Below are 17888 nucleotides of genomic sequence, written 5' to 3'. Positions count from 1 at the left end.
TACTATGGAAAAACTCCCCAGAGAGTAACTTTATTATGATTCTCTCATTCTTACTCAGTAGTTTGTTCCAACATTACCCACCATAGTTATAGAAAACCTATTCTGAATATGCAGAGACTATATTCATTCTGGGTCCCAAAGTAGAAAGGGACAACTTTCTAGCTAATTAATTTTACTTGCATTTTTGTTTTCAGGCCTACATATTTATTTTAAGTAATGCCTTATACACAGCACTCAAAACTGGTTTTTCAGATTAGAATATATGATATAAAAAACCTCAGACATTTCAATCACTTATAATCATGAAGTAGTCTACTGAAACATAACCACTGACCCTGAGCACAGATATTATCTACTGCTGTGTAACAAATTACTCCAAAATTTACTGACTTAAAACAGCAATAAACATTTACTATTTTTTACAGTTTTTGTGAAGCAAGAACTTAGGGTGGTTCTGGATCCATGTCTCTCACAAGGTCATAGTAGGTAAGGGCTGCCAGGATCTGATAGCTTGGTGAGCTGGAAGATCTACATGCATACTGGCCTATCCACACAGCTGGCAGCCAGTACTGGTTGTTGATACCAAGCCTCAGGTCTCTACCATGTGTGCTTCTCCACAAGACTGGTTGAATATCTCCATGACATGGTGGCAGGTTTCCCACAGAGCAAATGTGATGTGAGAGGTGGAGGTTATATCCCGTTTATGACCCAGTCTCAGTAGTCAAATAACATCATTTCTATTCATTAGAAGTGAGTCACTAAGTCCAGCCAGCATTCAAGGGGAAGGGAATTAAGCTCTACATTTTTTTTTTTTTTTTTGCGGTATGCAGGCTTCTCACTGTTGTGGCCTCTCCCATTGCGGAGCACAGGCTCCAGACGCGCAGGCTCAGCGGCCATGGCTAACGGGCCTAGCCACTCCGCAGCATGTGGGATCTTCCTGGACCGGGGCACAAACCCGTGTCCCCTGCATCGGCAGGTGGACTCTCAACCACTGAGCCACCAGGGAAGCCCAAGCTCTACATTTTGAAGGGATGGGTGCCATAATTTGCAGAAGTGTTTTAAAACCATCAGTGGTTATAGATAAATGTAAATTATTTTAAAGATTTATAGCTTATTTTGAGATATAATTTATATAAAGTAAAATTCATAAATCTTAAGTGTACAGCTGAGTAGTTTTACATGAGTATATACCTGTGTAACCACCACCTAGATCAAAGTATATAACATTTTTGTTGTGTATAATGTATAATATTTTTCAGCTCCTTAGAAAGTTTCATCATGTGAATTACACTGAATTTTCTATATACACAATCACCATCTACAAAGACACCTCTAGTTCTTCCTTTCTCATCTTTATAACTTTTCTTTATACTTCTCTTGATTTTTCTCTACTGTCTGGGACCTCCAGTACAATGTTGAATAGATGTAGTGTGAGTGGACATCCTTGTCTTGTTCTCAACTTAGGGGAATATGTTCAGTATTTCACCATATACATCTGTAGGTTGTTTTGTAGATAACTTTTATCAGATCAAGGAGACTCCATTCCTGATTTGGTTAAGCATTGGCAGTAGACATGTAAAGAGAATCATGGTTCATGACTTTTCTACCTGCTCATCAATATTAAACATTAGCCAGAGTATTGCCTTTAGCTGCAAATATCCCTTATCTAATTTAGAGAAAAATTATGCCAGGTCTACACATAAAAAAAATATTGCCCAGAGCAGTCCTCAATTTCCAAACATACCGATCTTCAAAAATGTATTTTTTGTCAGTCCTTTGTAAATTGCAAGACTTTTTCACATGTAAGCTTAATTATGTTTGGTGCTTAACTATAAAAGCCAACTACAAAAGTGTATTTAATCTACCTTGTGCGCAAAGTTACAGTCTCAGCTACTGGCAGGGGATGGTGGTGGAGCTCTGAAGAGAAATGGAAGGAGGAAGAGAGGAACCAAGCAGCAGCAGCAGCCACAGCTTGTGGGAAAGGCAGTTCTTGTTGCCACAGACTCCCCAAGCAACCCCATAGCTGGATGTGGCTGACACTTGCAAATTAGCATCATGTGAATCGGGCTCTCTGAACCCCACCATATATGCTGAAGAATTTTTAAATGTCTCAACACCCAATTCATATAGCTCTAAAAGCAATAAACTTTAAAATAAGAACACTGGAATAGCACTGACAACGTGGTCTCCAAATTCATTGTCACATTTACTCCTCACAGCAGGACTGTGAGGTTAACAGACAAGGACACAGGCTTAGAGACATTCAGTGACTTGCCCAAGATCTGCCAGCCTAGAACATTTGCACCCAGGACCTGAGCCAAGACTTGGAGCATCAAGTCTTTTCACTGTATCACGTTGGCAACTGATTGCCTTTTTTAAAATGTTTTCTTTTAATCCCTGCCATGGGTGTGTTCATGCTTAATGTAACTTTTTCTGATTGTTCATCTTTTACTGTTATATAGTTTAGTAGTGGAAGAAATGATTGTGGTCAGTACGTGTATGAAAATTATGAAGGCCAGGGTTTCGGTTAACTTGCAGGACATTTTTTATAAGATTCCCCCTTTTTCTGCTTCAGAGTGGTCCTTGAGCATCAGTCAATGTTTGGTGGTTGCTTCTAACAACTCTTTTGCTTCATTAATTTTGGTTGCTAAGTAAGGAGATCCACCTTTATCTGGGTGATTCAAAATCACGATTCTCCTGTGAGCTGCTCTAATCTTGGCCTTGCTGGCAGATGGGCTTACACCCAAAATAAAACTCACTTCTCGCATATTCATTTTCTCTTCAAATCCTCCTTTATAGTAGGATGAAAAGCTAGGAGTTGAAATCTTCTTTGCAGTTTCTGTGATTTCTTGTCCTAGAGGTTTCCAGATCTGAAATGCACAATGACCTGAAAATCCAAGAGCTGCAATACCCAGCCCCACAGCTATCAAACTTCTTGCCAGTCCCCGGTCGCCGTTGGCATCTGACCGCTTGGTGTGGGGTGGGGGGGTTAGACGGCTGGGATGCCACTGCCAAGGGCTTAATGTAACTTTAGATGTTACTTTGATGTAAATTGAAGCAACTATTATAAAAATGACTATTTTTAGATTCCCAGCCTTGGTCACAGTGCATTTAGCCATTTGGTTGAACAAACAGAGAAATTTTCTTCCTCATCCTCCAGCGTATGTACCTTTATCACATTTTAAGACTTCTGCTACAAAACATCTATCAATAGAAGACTTGTCAAATAAATTTTGACGTCTTAAAAAAAAAAAAAGGAATTCTGCTTCAGGTGACAAGGTATAAAAGTGGGACAAAGCTGATAAAGGAATAGTTCTATAATTTGGCAAGTACCCTAAATATTACCCACCAGAAGACTAATAATAATAATGAAAGTCATTCAGCATCATCATTTCATTATGTCAGCACATCCATTTCCCACTGCCATGTGCAAGGTCCTGCCTTAGGCATTCTTAGAGCCATGACTAAGTAAAACTTCAGCAAGCAAGTCTCAATTTACTAATACTTCCTAATGCAGATGTTGGGATCATATTTGCTTTTCAAGTGGAAAAACACAAAACACACACAAGCACACTGTAGGATATACACATTTTGGACATCATATTGATTTTTACAGTAGGAGGTGTTCTGCAAGGCTGCTTTTGATACCAGATATGCAGGCATTGGTGAGCAGGTAAGGGATGTCTCTGGTCTCCATCTAGAGAGAAAGTCCCATTTATCATATGACATTCACATGCACCAGAGGGGAATGGCATTAGGGCACAGAGAGGCCTGGTGATCCCACCTCTAAGTGATGCAACTGTAGATCCATCCAAAGGGCTGATCAAAGAGCAGCTGGCTGGGCTGGATGTGTGCCAGGGTAGCTATGACTTACAGATCCAGCAAGGACAATGAAGGGACTCTTAATGTTTAAATAATAAATGACAGCCTCTAGGGGAGACAGACTCACTTTTCTCAAGGTTTTCTATTTGAACCAGATGACCTCAGCATCAAGTATGAAAGGGCATCTTTCCAAAGGCTGTTAATATTAGTCTCGCTTGCTATGTAAACAATAATAGAAGGCATCAAAGCCAGAATGCCATTACTCCTTGGATTGTGAACATTCAAGTAGAGCTGATTGCTCTGTTTTTATTACTGTTGTTATTAAATCATTGATTGGATCATCCCATGGAACATGAAAGTTTACATCAAGATTGATTTTTCCAAAAGTAAAGCTGCAACAGTATTTGAGTGTGGCTTTTACCTCCTTAATTTTCTGAAGTTCTCTTAAGTGAGAAAGCCAGTGATCTAAATAGTTGGTAGGCAGGATTTAGAAGGCTTTTTCAGGTCTCTAGTTAGCATGAAATCTTTTTTTAAATTACTCTCCTCTAGACATTTATTTTGAAGTGCCCTGCCATGGCTTTGATGACTGCCAGTCTAGGTTTCAAACCTCTCCCCTGCCTACCATGCGATTAGGAGTACATAACTTCCTGCAGATAAAAGAATGACAAGAACCCCTGGCTCCACTGGGAGAATCAGAGGATAGACACAGAAAAGACACTTAGTCTTTTCTGGAGGTCACCCGAGAAAAGTAAGGTGTTCTGTCATCCTTCCCTGATAGGTGATTTCTTAAGCTAATTACTCTCTCCTTTAAATGTAGTCTCTACAAGATATCACAGGAAATGAATTTTTGGCTTTCTCTCACTGAGCTTTTTTTCAAGTGCTTTCCAATGAAATTCACATTGTTTACCCCAATTTCATCTATTCATAGTTTGTGGCATATTTCCAAGCTCTAGTTTATATTTTTTCATGCTCCCTTTTTGTTCTTTGATATAAAGCTTTCAGAGTTTTGCCATTCTGCTGTGAGGCTGTGTCTTACTCATATTAGAAAAATTAATGCCAAGGAAGGAAGGTTTCAGTTGTTTCTTCTGAGGTCCTGCTTTAGACAGGTTTGTCAAGTTCCTTCATGTGATTTTTTTATGGCTCCCCCACCTAAGTACAAAAGTAGGCACAGTGATCATTTTACCAAATGAACTGACTCAGAACTTTGATAAAGACTAATACAAGTATGTTAAGACCTAAATTTATTTCTTCTAATCTGTAGTTTTGTTTTATTTTGTTTTTTACTAATTACTAACTTATAGAGTAGTTAAAGGGGAGTGGACAAGATAATGAAGTAGGAAGACACTGAACTCACCTCCTCCCATGGATAAATCAAAATTACAACTATTTACAGAGAAACTATTGATGAGAAAAACCATATGAATAGCAGAAAAGATGTAAAGAAGGAACCACGACAAGATGGGTAGGAGTCAAGATCCATACCCCTGGGTAAGCAACCCACAAATGGAAGGATAATTACAATTTCAGAGGTTCTCCCCAAGGAACAAGGAGTCTGATACCCACACTGGGCTTCCTGGCCCAGCAGTCCTGCACAGGAATAATAAACCCCTAGAATGTTTGGCCTTAAAAGCCAGTGGGGCTTACTTTCAGGAGAACCAGAGGGCTGTAGGAAGTAAAGACCCCAATCCTAAAAGAGGTATACAAAATTTTGCATGCTCTAGGACCTAGGGCAGAAGCAGTAATTTAAAAGAAGCCTGGGTCAGACCCACCTGCTGATCTTGGAGAGCCTTCAGGAGGCAACTGGAGCTCACCCTGGAGACATAGACACTGCTGGCAGCCATCTGGGGGAGCTTGTTCTACCACGTGCATACTAGTGCTGGCAAGCACCATTTTGGAATCCTCCTTCTAGATTATTAGTTCCAGGACCAAGCCCCACCAACCAAGCTGTCAGTACTAGTCTGAGACTCCTTGGGGCAAGTAACTAGATGGGTGGTGACACAGCCCACTCATGAGCAGGTAAGCTGCCATAAGACCCCCTGAGCCCACAACCACCCCAGGACCAAGTTCTGTCCACCAGAGGGCCCAGGATCCAGTGCACTGGCACTAAACCCCAAGGGCTCTGCAGGCAGAGACCCTGGGACCCACATCTGCCAGCCAGTGGAACAGCACTATCCCCAGGACCCCCTGGGCCTCAGCCTCACACACCAGTGGACAGGTACCAGTCCTGGGACTCCAGAGGCCATGACCCCACTAATCACTGGTGGACACCAGCCCCAGGACCATCACAGCCCTGAAGCCATATCAGAACCTGGGCTATTCACCAGCAGACCAGCATCCACACCAAGACCACCTGGGCCACAGCCCTGCTCACCAGCAAGCCAACAGCAGCTTTAGGACACCTTGGGACCCTCAGCCAGCTGCCCCAGGATCCAGCCCAACCAACCAGAGGGCTAATACCAACTTCAGGACATCCAGGGACTTGCAGCCAGGGACTGGGGAAGCCAGCTCCACCCACCAATGGGCTGGCTCTAGTCCAAGGACCCCCTGGGCCCCAGCCTCACCTACCAGGAGGCTATACAATCTCTAAGACATCTTGGACTCATCATCCAGCCATCCTCAGATCCAGCCCCTTTCACCAAGAGACTAACACCATGGACCACACAACCAGCTGTGTCAGGAACTGGCTCCACCCATCAGAAGACCAACAGTAGATCCAAGACTTCCAGTCCTGCAACCACCCAGCTGGAACTCAGCCAAACCCATGAGTGGGCTGGCAGTAGGCCTGGGACCACTCAAGGCCTACAGCCAGTAGCCTCCAGACCAGGCTGCACCCACCAGCAGCTGGCAGCCTACAAACAAGGCAAGTCCTGACAATCAACTTGACCAAAAGCCAGCCACACCCACCAGACCACCCAAGTAGTCAACCCTCCACAACAGAAAGACCCACACAGCCCACATGGGGACACCCCAGAGAATATATACTTTGGTGACCAGAGGGGAATGTTCTGTGTGATGCATAGGACATCTCCTATGAAAGGACATTTCTCCAAGGTTGGGAAACTTGACCAACCTACCTATTTCTATAAATAGAAATAAAAACAGCAAATGTGGCCAAATGAAAACACAGAAGAAAATGTTTCAGGTGAAGGAACAAGGTAAAAACTCAGAAGAATTAAATGAAGTAGATAGGCAACTACCCAGTAAAATGTTCAAGGTAATGATCATAAAGATATTCAAAGAACTCACGAGAAGACTGGAAGAAGAGAGTGAGAATATAGAAGTATTTAATGAAGAGTTAGAAAATATAAAGAAAACAAAACAAGGGTGAAGAATACATTAACTGAAATGAAAAATACGTTAAAAGGAATCAACAGTAGATTAGATAATACAGAGGAACAGATAAGTGAGCTGGAAGACAGAGTAGTGGAAATCATTGAAACTAAACAGATAAACAGAATGAAAAGAAATGAAAACAGTTTAAGAGACCTCTAAGAAAACATCAAGCATACTATCATTCTCATTATAGGGGTCCCAGAAGGACAAGGGACAGAGAAGGGGGCAGAGAACATATTTGAATACATAATAGCTGAAAACTTCACTAACCTGGGAAAGGAAACAGACATCTAAGTCCAGGAAGTGCAGAGAGTCCCATACAGGATTAACCCAAAGAAGAACACACCAAGACACACTATAATTAAAATAGCACAAATTAAAGATAAAGAGAGAATATTAAAAGCATCAAGGGAAAAGCAACAAGTTACATACAAGGGAACTCCCATAAGGCCATCCACTGACTTTTCAGCAGAAATTCTGCAGGCCAGAAGGGAGCGGAACAATATATTTAAAGTGATGAAAGGGGAAAATCTACAACCAAAAATATTCTACATGGCAAGGCTCTCATTCAGATTTGATGGAGAGATCAAAAGTTCTACAGACAAACAAAAACTAAAAGAATTCAGCACCATGAAAAAAGCTTTACAAGAAATGTTAAAGGGACTCTGTAAGTGGAAAAAAATAGGTACAACTATAAACATGAAAATTATGAAAGGAAAAAGCACATTGGTAAAGGCAAATATACAGCAAAGGTAGTCAATCATCCATGTGTAAACCTAGTAGGAAGGTTAAAGACAAAAGTGGTAAAATCATCTATACCCACAGTAAGTAGTTAAGGGATATGCAAAATAAAAAGATGTAAAATATGATGTCAAAAACAGTAAACATGTGGGGAGTTGTTAAAACACATTTGAACATAAGAAATCAGCAAATTAGAATAATCAAATATATATAGATTGCTATATATAAACTTCACAGTAACCACAAACCAAAATCTATAACAAGTACACACACGTACAAACACACACACAAGAAAGTAATCCAAACATAACACTAAAGATAGTCATCAAACACAGTGGAAAGAAAAAAAGAGAAAGAAAGGAACAGAAAAGAACTACAAAAGCGACCCCAAAACAATGAACAAAATGACATTAAGTACATACCTATCAATATAATTTTAAATGTAAATGCTCCAATCAAAAGACATAGAGTGGCTGAATGGATAAAAAACAAGACCCATATATATGCTGCCTACAAGAGACTCACTTCAGATCTAAAAACAGACTGAAAGTGAACAGATAGAAAAAGGTATTCCATGCAAATGCAAATTAAAAGAAAATCAGGATAGCAATACATATATCAGAAAAATAGACTTTAAAACAAAGACTCTAACAAGAGACAAAGAAGGACATTACATAATGATCAAGGGATCAATCCAAGAAGAAGATACAACAACAGTAAATATATATGTACCTGATATAGGATCACCTAAATACTTAAAGCAAATATTAACAGACATAAAGGGAGAAACTGACAGTAGCACAATAGCAATGGGGGACTTTAACACCTCACCTATATCAATGGACAGATCATCCATACAGAAAACCAATAAGGGAAACACTGGCCTTAAATGACACATTACACCAGCTGAACTTAATAGGTAGAACATTCCCTCACAAAGCAGCAGAATACACATTCTTTTCAACTGCAGTGGAACATTCTCCCAGATAGATCACATACTAAGTCATATAACAAGTCTCAGTAAATTTAAGATTAAAAGCATATAAAGCATCTTTTCTATCCAAAACGCTGTAAGACTAGAAATCAAATACAAGGGGGGAAAAAAGCAAAAAACCTAGACACGTGTAAGTTAAACAATATGCTACTAAAAAAATCAATGGGTCACTAAAGAAATCAAAGAAGAAATTTAAAAATACCTAGAGACAAATGAAAATGAAGGCACAATGATCCAAAATCTATGAGATGCATCAAAAGCACTTCTATGAGGGAAGTTTATAGTCACACAAGCCTATATCAGGAAACAAGAAAAATCTCAAATAAACAACCTAACCTTACACCTAAAGGAATGAGAAAAAGAAGAGAAAACAAAACCCAAAATTAGTAGAAGGAAAGAAATCATAAAGATCAGAGCAGAAATAAATGAAATAGAGACTTTAAAAAACAGTAGAAAAGATCAGTGAAACTAAGAGCTGGTTCTTTGATAAGATAAACAAAATTGACAAAACTTTAGCCAGACTCATGAAGAAAAAAAGAGAGAACGCCCAAATCAAAAATAAGAAATGAAAAAGAAGTTATAACCAACATCCCTAAAAATAAAAATGATCATGAGATTACTATGAACAACTATATATGAATAAAATGGACCTAGAAGAAATGAACATATTCCTAGAAATGTACAATTTCCCAAGACTGAACCAAGAAGAAATAGAAAATATGAAGAGACAAATTACCAGTAATAAAATTGAATCAGTAATCAAAAAACTCCCAACAAACAAAAGTCCAGAACCAGATGGCTTCACAGGTGAATTCTACCAAACATATAAAGAAGAAATTATAATTAGCCTTCTCAAACTATTCCAAAAAATTGCAGAGGAAAGAACACTTCTGCACTCATTCTATGAGGCTAGCATCACCCTGATACCAAAACCAGACAAAGATATCACACACAAGAAACGACAGGCCAATATCACTGATGAACATAGATGCAAAAATCCTCAACAAAATATTAGTAAATTGAATTCGAAACATATTAAAAGGATTATACGGCACAATAAAGTGGGATTTATCACAGGATGCAAGGATGTTTTAATACCTGCAAATCAATCAATGTGATACACCACATTAACAAACAGAAGGGTAGAAATTACATGATCATCTCAATAGGCACAGAAAAAGCATTTGACGAAATTCAACATCAATTCATGATAAAAAAAAAAAAAAAACCTCAACAAGTTTGGTATGGAGGGAATATATCTCAATATAGGCCATTTATGACAAACCCACAGCTAACATACTCAATGGTGAAAAGCTGAAAGCTTTTCCTCTAAAATCAGGAACAAGATATAAATACCCACTCTCACCACTTCTATCTAACATAGTATTGGAAGTCTTACTCACAGTTGGCAGACATGTAAATGAAATTAAAGGCATCCAAATGTGATGGGAAGAAGTTAAGCTGTCACTATTTTCAGATGACATGATACTATATATAGAAAACCCTAAAGTCTCCACCAAAAAACTATTAGAACTAATAAATGAATTCAGTAAAGTTGCAGGACACAAGATTAATATACAGAAATCTGTTGCTTCCCTATACACTAATAATGAAGTATCAGAAAGAGAAATTAAGAAAACAATCCTGTTTACAATCACATCAGAAAGAATAAAATATCTAAGAATAAGCTTAACCAAGGAGGTAAAAGACCTATATTCTGAAAACTATAAAACACTGATGAAGGAATTTGAAAATGATACAAAGAAATGGAAATATATTCCATGTTCATAAATTAGAAGAATTAATATTGTGAAAATGTTCGTATTACCCAAAGCAGTCTACAGATATCATGCAAGCCTTGTCAAAATACCCATGACATTTTTCAGAGTGAGAACAAATAATCCTAAAATGTGTGTGGAACTACAAAAGACCCTGAATTGCAAAGTAATCTTGAGGAAAACAGACAAAGCTGGAGGTATCATGCTCCCTGACTTCAGACTATATTACAAAGCTACAGTAATCAAAACAGTGCTGTGCTGGCACAAAAACAGACACATAGATCAATGCAACAAAATAGAGTTCCAGAAGTATACCAACATACTTATGGTCAATTAATCTATGACAAAGGAAGCAAGAGTATATAATGCTCTTGGGAAAAGATAGTCCCTTCAATAAGTGATGCTGGAAAAATTAGACAGCAACATGTAAAAGAATGGAATTGGAACACTTCCTCACACTGTATAAAATAATAAACTCAAAATAGATTAAAGAGCTAAATATGAGACATGAAACTATAAAATTCATAGAAGGGAACATAGGTAGAACACTTTTTGACATAAATAGTAGTATTTTTTTTTGGATCTGTCTCCTAAGGCAAAATAAATAAAAGCAAAAATAAACAAATGGGACCTAATTAAACTTAAAAGGTTTTGCATAACAAAGGCACAGTGATCCATAACAAAGCAAAAGACAAAGTACTGAATGGGAGAAAATATTTGCAAATGATATGACTGACACAGGGTTAATATCCAAAATATATATAAAGCTCATGCAGGGGGGAGGAGTCAAGATGGTGGTGTGGGAAGATGCGGAGTTAGCATCTCCCCACATCTAAGGCAACTGCCGGCCACTGCTGGGAGACTGACCCCCAAGGAGATGGGAGGAACCCCAGAGTGAACCGGTAGGTTGTAGGGGGACCAAGCGGGGAGGAGAAGTGGAGGCCAGACAAGATCAGCTCCCCTGAGGCCAGGGAGATCAGGAGAGGCAGGTGGGAGGGACTCTCCAGGAAGAGTGGGAGAGGAGCGGAGGTCAATTGCCTGACCCACTCGGCCAGGGAGTCTGATGAGCTCCCAAGCTGTACCCCCCAACTCCAAAGCCCCATCAAGGCCATGTGGGTGCTGGGGGCATAGGAGGGAGGCTGGGGAGATCAGGAGTGGTAGGCAGGAGTGTCCATCCAGGTGGAGCAGGAGAGGAGCAGAGGGCAATTGCCCCACCCATTCAGGCGCAGGGAGCCTGCAGAGCTCCCAGACTGATCCCCTGCCCTCCAAGCTCTCTCCAGGCTGCATGGGTCTTTGTGGACATAGGAGGGAGGCGAGAGGTATCAGGAGAGGCAGGTAGGAGGGGTCCTGCAGAAGGAGCGGGAGAAGAACAGAGGGTAATTGCCCAGCCTACTCAGGTACAGGGAGCCTGCTGAGCTCCCAGGCCAATCCCCTAGCCTCCAAGGCCCCTCTAGGCAGTGTGGGTCCTTGTGGGCCTAGGAAGGAAGCCAGGGGATCAGGAGAGGCAGGCAGGAAGGATCCTTCCAGACCCCAGACTGGAGGAGCAAAAGAGGAGAGAAGGGCGTTTGCTCCACCCACTTGAGCCCAGGAAGCCTGCTGGGCTCCCAGGTGAGGTCCCTTGCGCTCTGAGACCAGAGGTGGGAGCCACGCCTGGGCCCCTTCTGTTGCTTGAAACTAAGCCCCAAGCCCCACAGCCCCAAGGTCCTTTTCCAGCCCTGTGGGTCCTGAGCATTGGCCCTGCCCATGACCCAAACCTCAGTCTTGCTTAGGCCCTGCTCTCCATGCAAGGGCTTTCCCTCACCCCTTTTATATATTTATTTTTTCTTTTCCCTCCTCTTGTTTACTTATTGTGGTACTGATGTACCTTCTGGTTTTTGATTCATCTATTTTTTTTAATTTTTAAATTCTTTCTAACATATCTGTAGTTTCCTAGTCTAATTTTATTTTTTACTTTCTTTATTTTTATTTTTTTTGCCACCCCACGCAGCTTGCAGGATCTTGATTTGTGATGAGCCTGGGGTCAGGCGGAAGCTCCTGTGGCAGGAGCTCCAGGTCCAAACCACTGGACTAACAGAAAACCTCAGACCCAAGGGAATATTCATCAGAGTGAGGTCTCACAGAGTTCCTCATCTCAACACCAAGATCCAGCTCTACCCAATAGCCTACAAACTCCAGTGTTGGAAGCCTCAGGCCAAACAACCTGTAAAACAGGAACACAATCCCATTAATTAAAATAAAATTTAAAAAAAGAGATGGCAAAAAAAATATGTCACAGATGAAGGAGCAAGGTAAAAACCTACAAGACCAAATAAATGAAGAGGAAATAGGCAATCTACCTGAAAAAGAATTCAGAATAATGATAGTAAAGATGATCCAGAATCTCAGAAATAGAATGGAAGCATGGATTGAGAAAATATAAGAAACGTTCAACAAAGATCTAGAAGAACTAAAGAACAAACAAACAGAGATGAACAGCACAATAACTGAAATGAAAAATACACTAGAAGGAATCAATAACAGAATAACAGAGGCAGAAGAACGAATAAGTGAACTGGAAGCCACAATGGTGGAAATAACTGCTGAGGAGCAGGATAAAGAAAAAAGAATGAAAAGAATTGAAAACAATCTCAGACACCTCTGGGACAACACTAAACACAACAACATTCGAATTATAGGGGTCCCAGAAGAAGAAGAGAAAAAGAAAGGGTCTGAGAAAATAATAGAAGAGATTATAGTGGAAAACTTCCCTAACATAGGAAAGGAAATAATTACCCAAGTCCAGGAAGCACAGAGAGTCCTGTACAGGATAAAACCTAGGAAAAACACACCAAGACACATATTAATCAAACTAACAAAAATTAAATTCAAAGAAAAAATATTAAAAGCAGGAAGGGAAAAGCAAGAAATAACATACAAAGGCATCCCCATAAGGTTATCAGCTGATTTTTCAGTGGAAACTCTGCAGGCCAGAAGGGAGTGGCAGGATATACTTAAAGTGATGAAAGAGAAAAACCTACAGTCAATATTACTCTACCCACCAAGGATCTCATTCAGATTCAATGGAGAAGTCAAAAGCTTTTCAGACAAACAAAAGCTAAGATAATTCAGCAACACCAAACCAGCTTCACAACAAATGCTAAAGAAACTTCTCTAAGAGGAAAACACAAGAGAAGAAAAAGACATGCAAAAATAAACCCAAAACAATTAAGAAAATTGTAATAAGAACATACATATCAATAATAACCTTGTACATAAGTGCATTAAATGCCCCAACCAAAAGACACAGACCGGCTGAATGGATACAAACACAAGACCCATATATATATGCTGTCTACAAGATACCCACTTCAGACTTAGGGACACATACAGACTGAAAGTGAGGGGATGGAAAAAGATATTCCATGCAAATGTAAATCAAAAGAAAGCTGGAGTAGCAATGCTCATATCAGATAAGCTAGACTTTAAAATAAAGACTGTTAAAAGCGATATGGAGGGACACTACATAATGATCAAAGGATCAATCCAAGAAGATACAACAATTATAAATGTTTATGCACCCAACATAGGACACCTCAATACATAAGGCAAATGTTAGCAACCAGGAAAGGAGAAATTGACAGTAACACAATAGTAGTAGGGGACTTTAACACCCCATTTACACCAATGGACAGATCATCCAAACAGAAAATAAATAAGGAAACACAAGCTTTAAACGACATAAAAGATCTAATTGATATTTATAGAACATTCCACCCCAAAGTGGCAGAAAACACTTTCTTCTCAAGTCAACATGGAACATTCTCCAGGATAGATCACATCTTGGGTCACAAATCAAGCCTCAGAAAATTTAAGAAAATTGAAATCATATCAAGCATCTTTTCTGACCACAACACTACGAGACTGGGGAAAAAATTACAGGAAAAAAACTGTAAAAAACAAAAATACATGGAGACTAAACAGTGTGCCACTAAATAACCAAGAGATCACTGAAGGACTTCCCTGGTGGCACAGTGGTTAAATATCCGCCTGCCAATACAGGGAACATGGGTTTGAGCCCTGGTCCCGGAGGATGCTACATGCTGTGAAGCAACTAAGCCAGTGCACCAAAACTACTGAGCCTGCCCACCTAGAGCCCATGCTCCACAACAAGAGAAGCAACCACAATGAGAAGCCCCTGCACCACAATGAAGAGCAGCCCGTGCTCGCCACAACTAGAGAAAGCCTGTGTGCAGCAATGAAGACCCAACACAGCCAAATAAATAAATAAATAACTTTTTTTAAAAAAGAGATAACTGAAGAATTCAAAGGGGATATTTAAAAATACATAGAAACAAATTACAATGAAAACATGACAACCCAAAACCTATGGGATGCAGCAAAAGCAGTTCTAAGAGGGAAGTTTATAGCAATTCAATCTCTCTTCAAGAGACAAGAAAAGTCTCAAATAAACAATCTAAACCTACACTTAAAACAACTAGAGAAAGAAAAACAAAGAAAACCCAAAGTCAGTAGAAGGAAAGAAATCATAAAGATCAGAGCAGAAATAAATGAAATAAAAATGAAGGAAACAATAGCAAAGATCAATAAAACTAAAAACTGGTTCTTTGAGAAGATAAACAAAATTGATAAACCCTTAGCCAGACTCATCAAGAAGAAAAGGGAGAGGAAGCAAATAAACAAAATTAAAAATGAAAAAGGAGAAATCACAACTCACACTGCAGAAATGCAAAGGATTATAAGAGACTACTACACACAACTATATGCCAAAAAAATAGACAGCCACAAAGAAATGGACAAATTCTGGCAGAAGTGCAATTTTCAAAGACTGAACCAAAAAGAATTAGAAAATATAAACAGACCTATCATAATTAATGAAATTGAAACTGTAATTAAAAATCTTTCAACAAACAAAAGTCCAGGTTCAGATGGCATCACAGGTGAATTCTATCAAACATTTAGAGAAGAGATAACACTGATCCTTCTCAAACTCCTCCAAAAATTGCAGAGAGAGAAACACTCCCAAATTCATTCAATGAGGCCATCCTCACCCTGATACCAAAATCAGAAAAAGATATCACACAAAAAAGAAAACTATAGACCAATATCACTGATGAACATAGATGGAAAAATCCTGAACAAAATACTAGCAAACAGAATCCAACAGCATATTAAAAGGACCATAAACCATGAGCAACTCGGGTTTATCCCAGGAATGCAAGAATTCTTCAATATACATAAATCAATCAATGTGATACACCACATTAACAAATTAAGGAATAAAAACCATATGATCATCTCAATAGATGCAGAAGTTTTTGACAAAATTCAACACCCATTTATGATAAAAAAAAAAAACTCTCCAGAAAATAGACATAGAGGGAACCCACCTCAACATAATAAAGGCCATATATGACAAACCCACAGCCAACATCGTCCTCAATGGTGAAAAACTGAAACCATTTCCACTAAGATCAGGAAGAAGACAAGGTTGCCCACTCTCACCACACTTATTCAACATAGTTTTGGAAGTTTTAGCCACAGCAATCAGAGAAGAAAAGGAAATAAAAGGAATTCAAATCAGAAAAGAAGAAGTAAAGCTGTCACTGTTTGCAGATGACACGATACTATACATAGAGAATCCTAAAGATGCTACCAGAAAACTACTAGAGCCAAGCAATGAATTTGGTAAAGTAGCAGGATACAAAATTAATGCACAGAAATCTCTGGCATTCCTATACACTAATGATGAAAAATCTGAAAGAGAAACTAAGGAAACACTCCCATTTACCATTGCAACAAAAAGAATAAAATATCTAGGAATAAACCTACCTAAGGAGACATAAGACGTGTATGCAGAAAACCATAACATACTGATGAAAGAAATTAAAGATGATACAAACAGATGGAGAGATATACCATGTTCTTGGATTGGAAAAATCAACATTATGAAAATGACTATACTACCCAAAGCAATCTACAGATTCAATGCAATCCCTATCAAACTACCAATGGCATTTTTCACAGAACTAGAACAAAAATGTTCACAATTTTTATGGAAACACAAAAGACCCCAAATAGCCAAAGCAATCTTGAGAAAGAAAAACAGAGCTGGAGCAATCAGGCTCCCAGACTTCAGACTATACTACAAAGTTACAGTAATCAAGACAATATGGTACTGGCACAAAAACAGAAATATAGATAAATGGAATAGGATAGAAAGCCCAGAGATAAACCCACGCACATATGGTCACCTCATTTTTGATACAGGAGGCAAGAATATACAAGGAGAAAAGACAGCCACTTCAATAAATGGTGCTGAGAAAACTGGACAGCTACATGTAAAATAATGAACTTAGAACACTCCTAACCCCATACCCAAAACTAAACTCCAAATGGATTAAAGATTTAAATGTAAGACTAGACACTATAAAACTTTTAGAGGAAAACATAGGAAAAATACTCTTTGACGTAAACCACAGCAAGATCTTTTTTGACCCACCTCCTAGAGTAACGGAAATAAAAACAAAAATAAAATGGGAATTAATTACACTTAAATGCTTTTGCACAGAAAAGGAAACCATAAACAAGACAAAAAGAAAACCCTCAGAATGGGAGAAAATATTTGCAAATGAAACAGCAAAGGATTAATTTTCAAAATATATAAACAGCTCATGGAACGCAATATGAAAAAAACCAAACAATCCAGTTAAAAAATGGGCAGAAGTCCTAAATAGACATTTCACCAAGGAAGACATACAGATGGCCAAGAGGCACATGAAAAGGTGCTCAACATCACTAATTATTAGAGAAATGCAAATCAAAACTACTATGAGATATCACCTCATGCCAGTCAGAATGACCATTATCAAAAAAGCTAGAAAAAATAAATGCTGGAAAGGTTGTGGTGAAAAGGGAATCCACCTACACTGTTAGTGGGAATGTAAATTGACACAGCCACTATGGAGAACAGTATGGCGGTTCCTTAAAAAACTAAAAATAAAACTACCATATGACCCAGCAATCCCACTACTGGGCATATACCCTGAGAGAACCATAATTCAAAAAGACACATGCATCATAACATTCATTGCAGCACTATTTACAGCCAGGACACAGAACCAACCTAAATGTCCATCAACGGATGAATGAATAAAGAATATGTGGCACATATATACAATGGAATATTACTCAGTCATAAAAAGAAATGAAATTGAGTTATT

The 17888-nt window shown here is 39.0% G+C and overlaps 1 pseudogene; it reads right to left on the bottom strand.

The window, feature by feature from the left end:
- Nucleotides 1-2594: 2594 nt before the first annotated feature.
- On the bottom strand, nucleotides 2595-3119 carry LOC103091610 (dnaJ homolog subfamily C member 15 pseudogene; annotated as a pseudogene).
- Between the last annotated feature and the right edge of the window lie 14769 nt (nucleotides 3120-17888).

This window comes from Lipotes vexillifer, unplaced genomic scaffold (genome assembly GCF_000442215.2).
Source record: "Lipotes vexillifer unplaced genomic scaffold, Lipotes_vexillifer_v1.1 scaffold252, whole genome shotgun sequence".
NCBI lineage: Eukaryota > Metazoa > Chordata > Mammalia > Artiodactyla > Lipotidae > Lipotes > Lipotes vexillifer.
The sequence above is the reverse complement of the archived record's forward strand: the minus strand, read 5'-3'. Positions and strand labels throughout refer to the sequence as shown.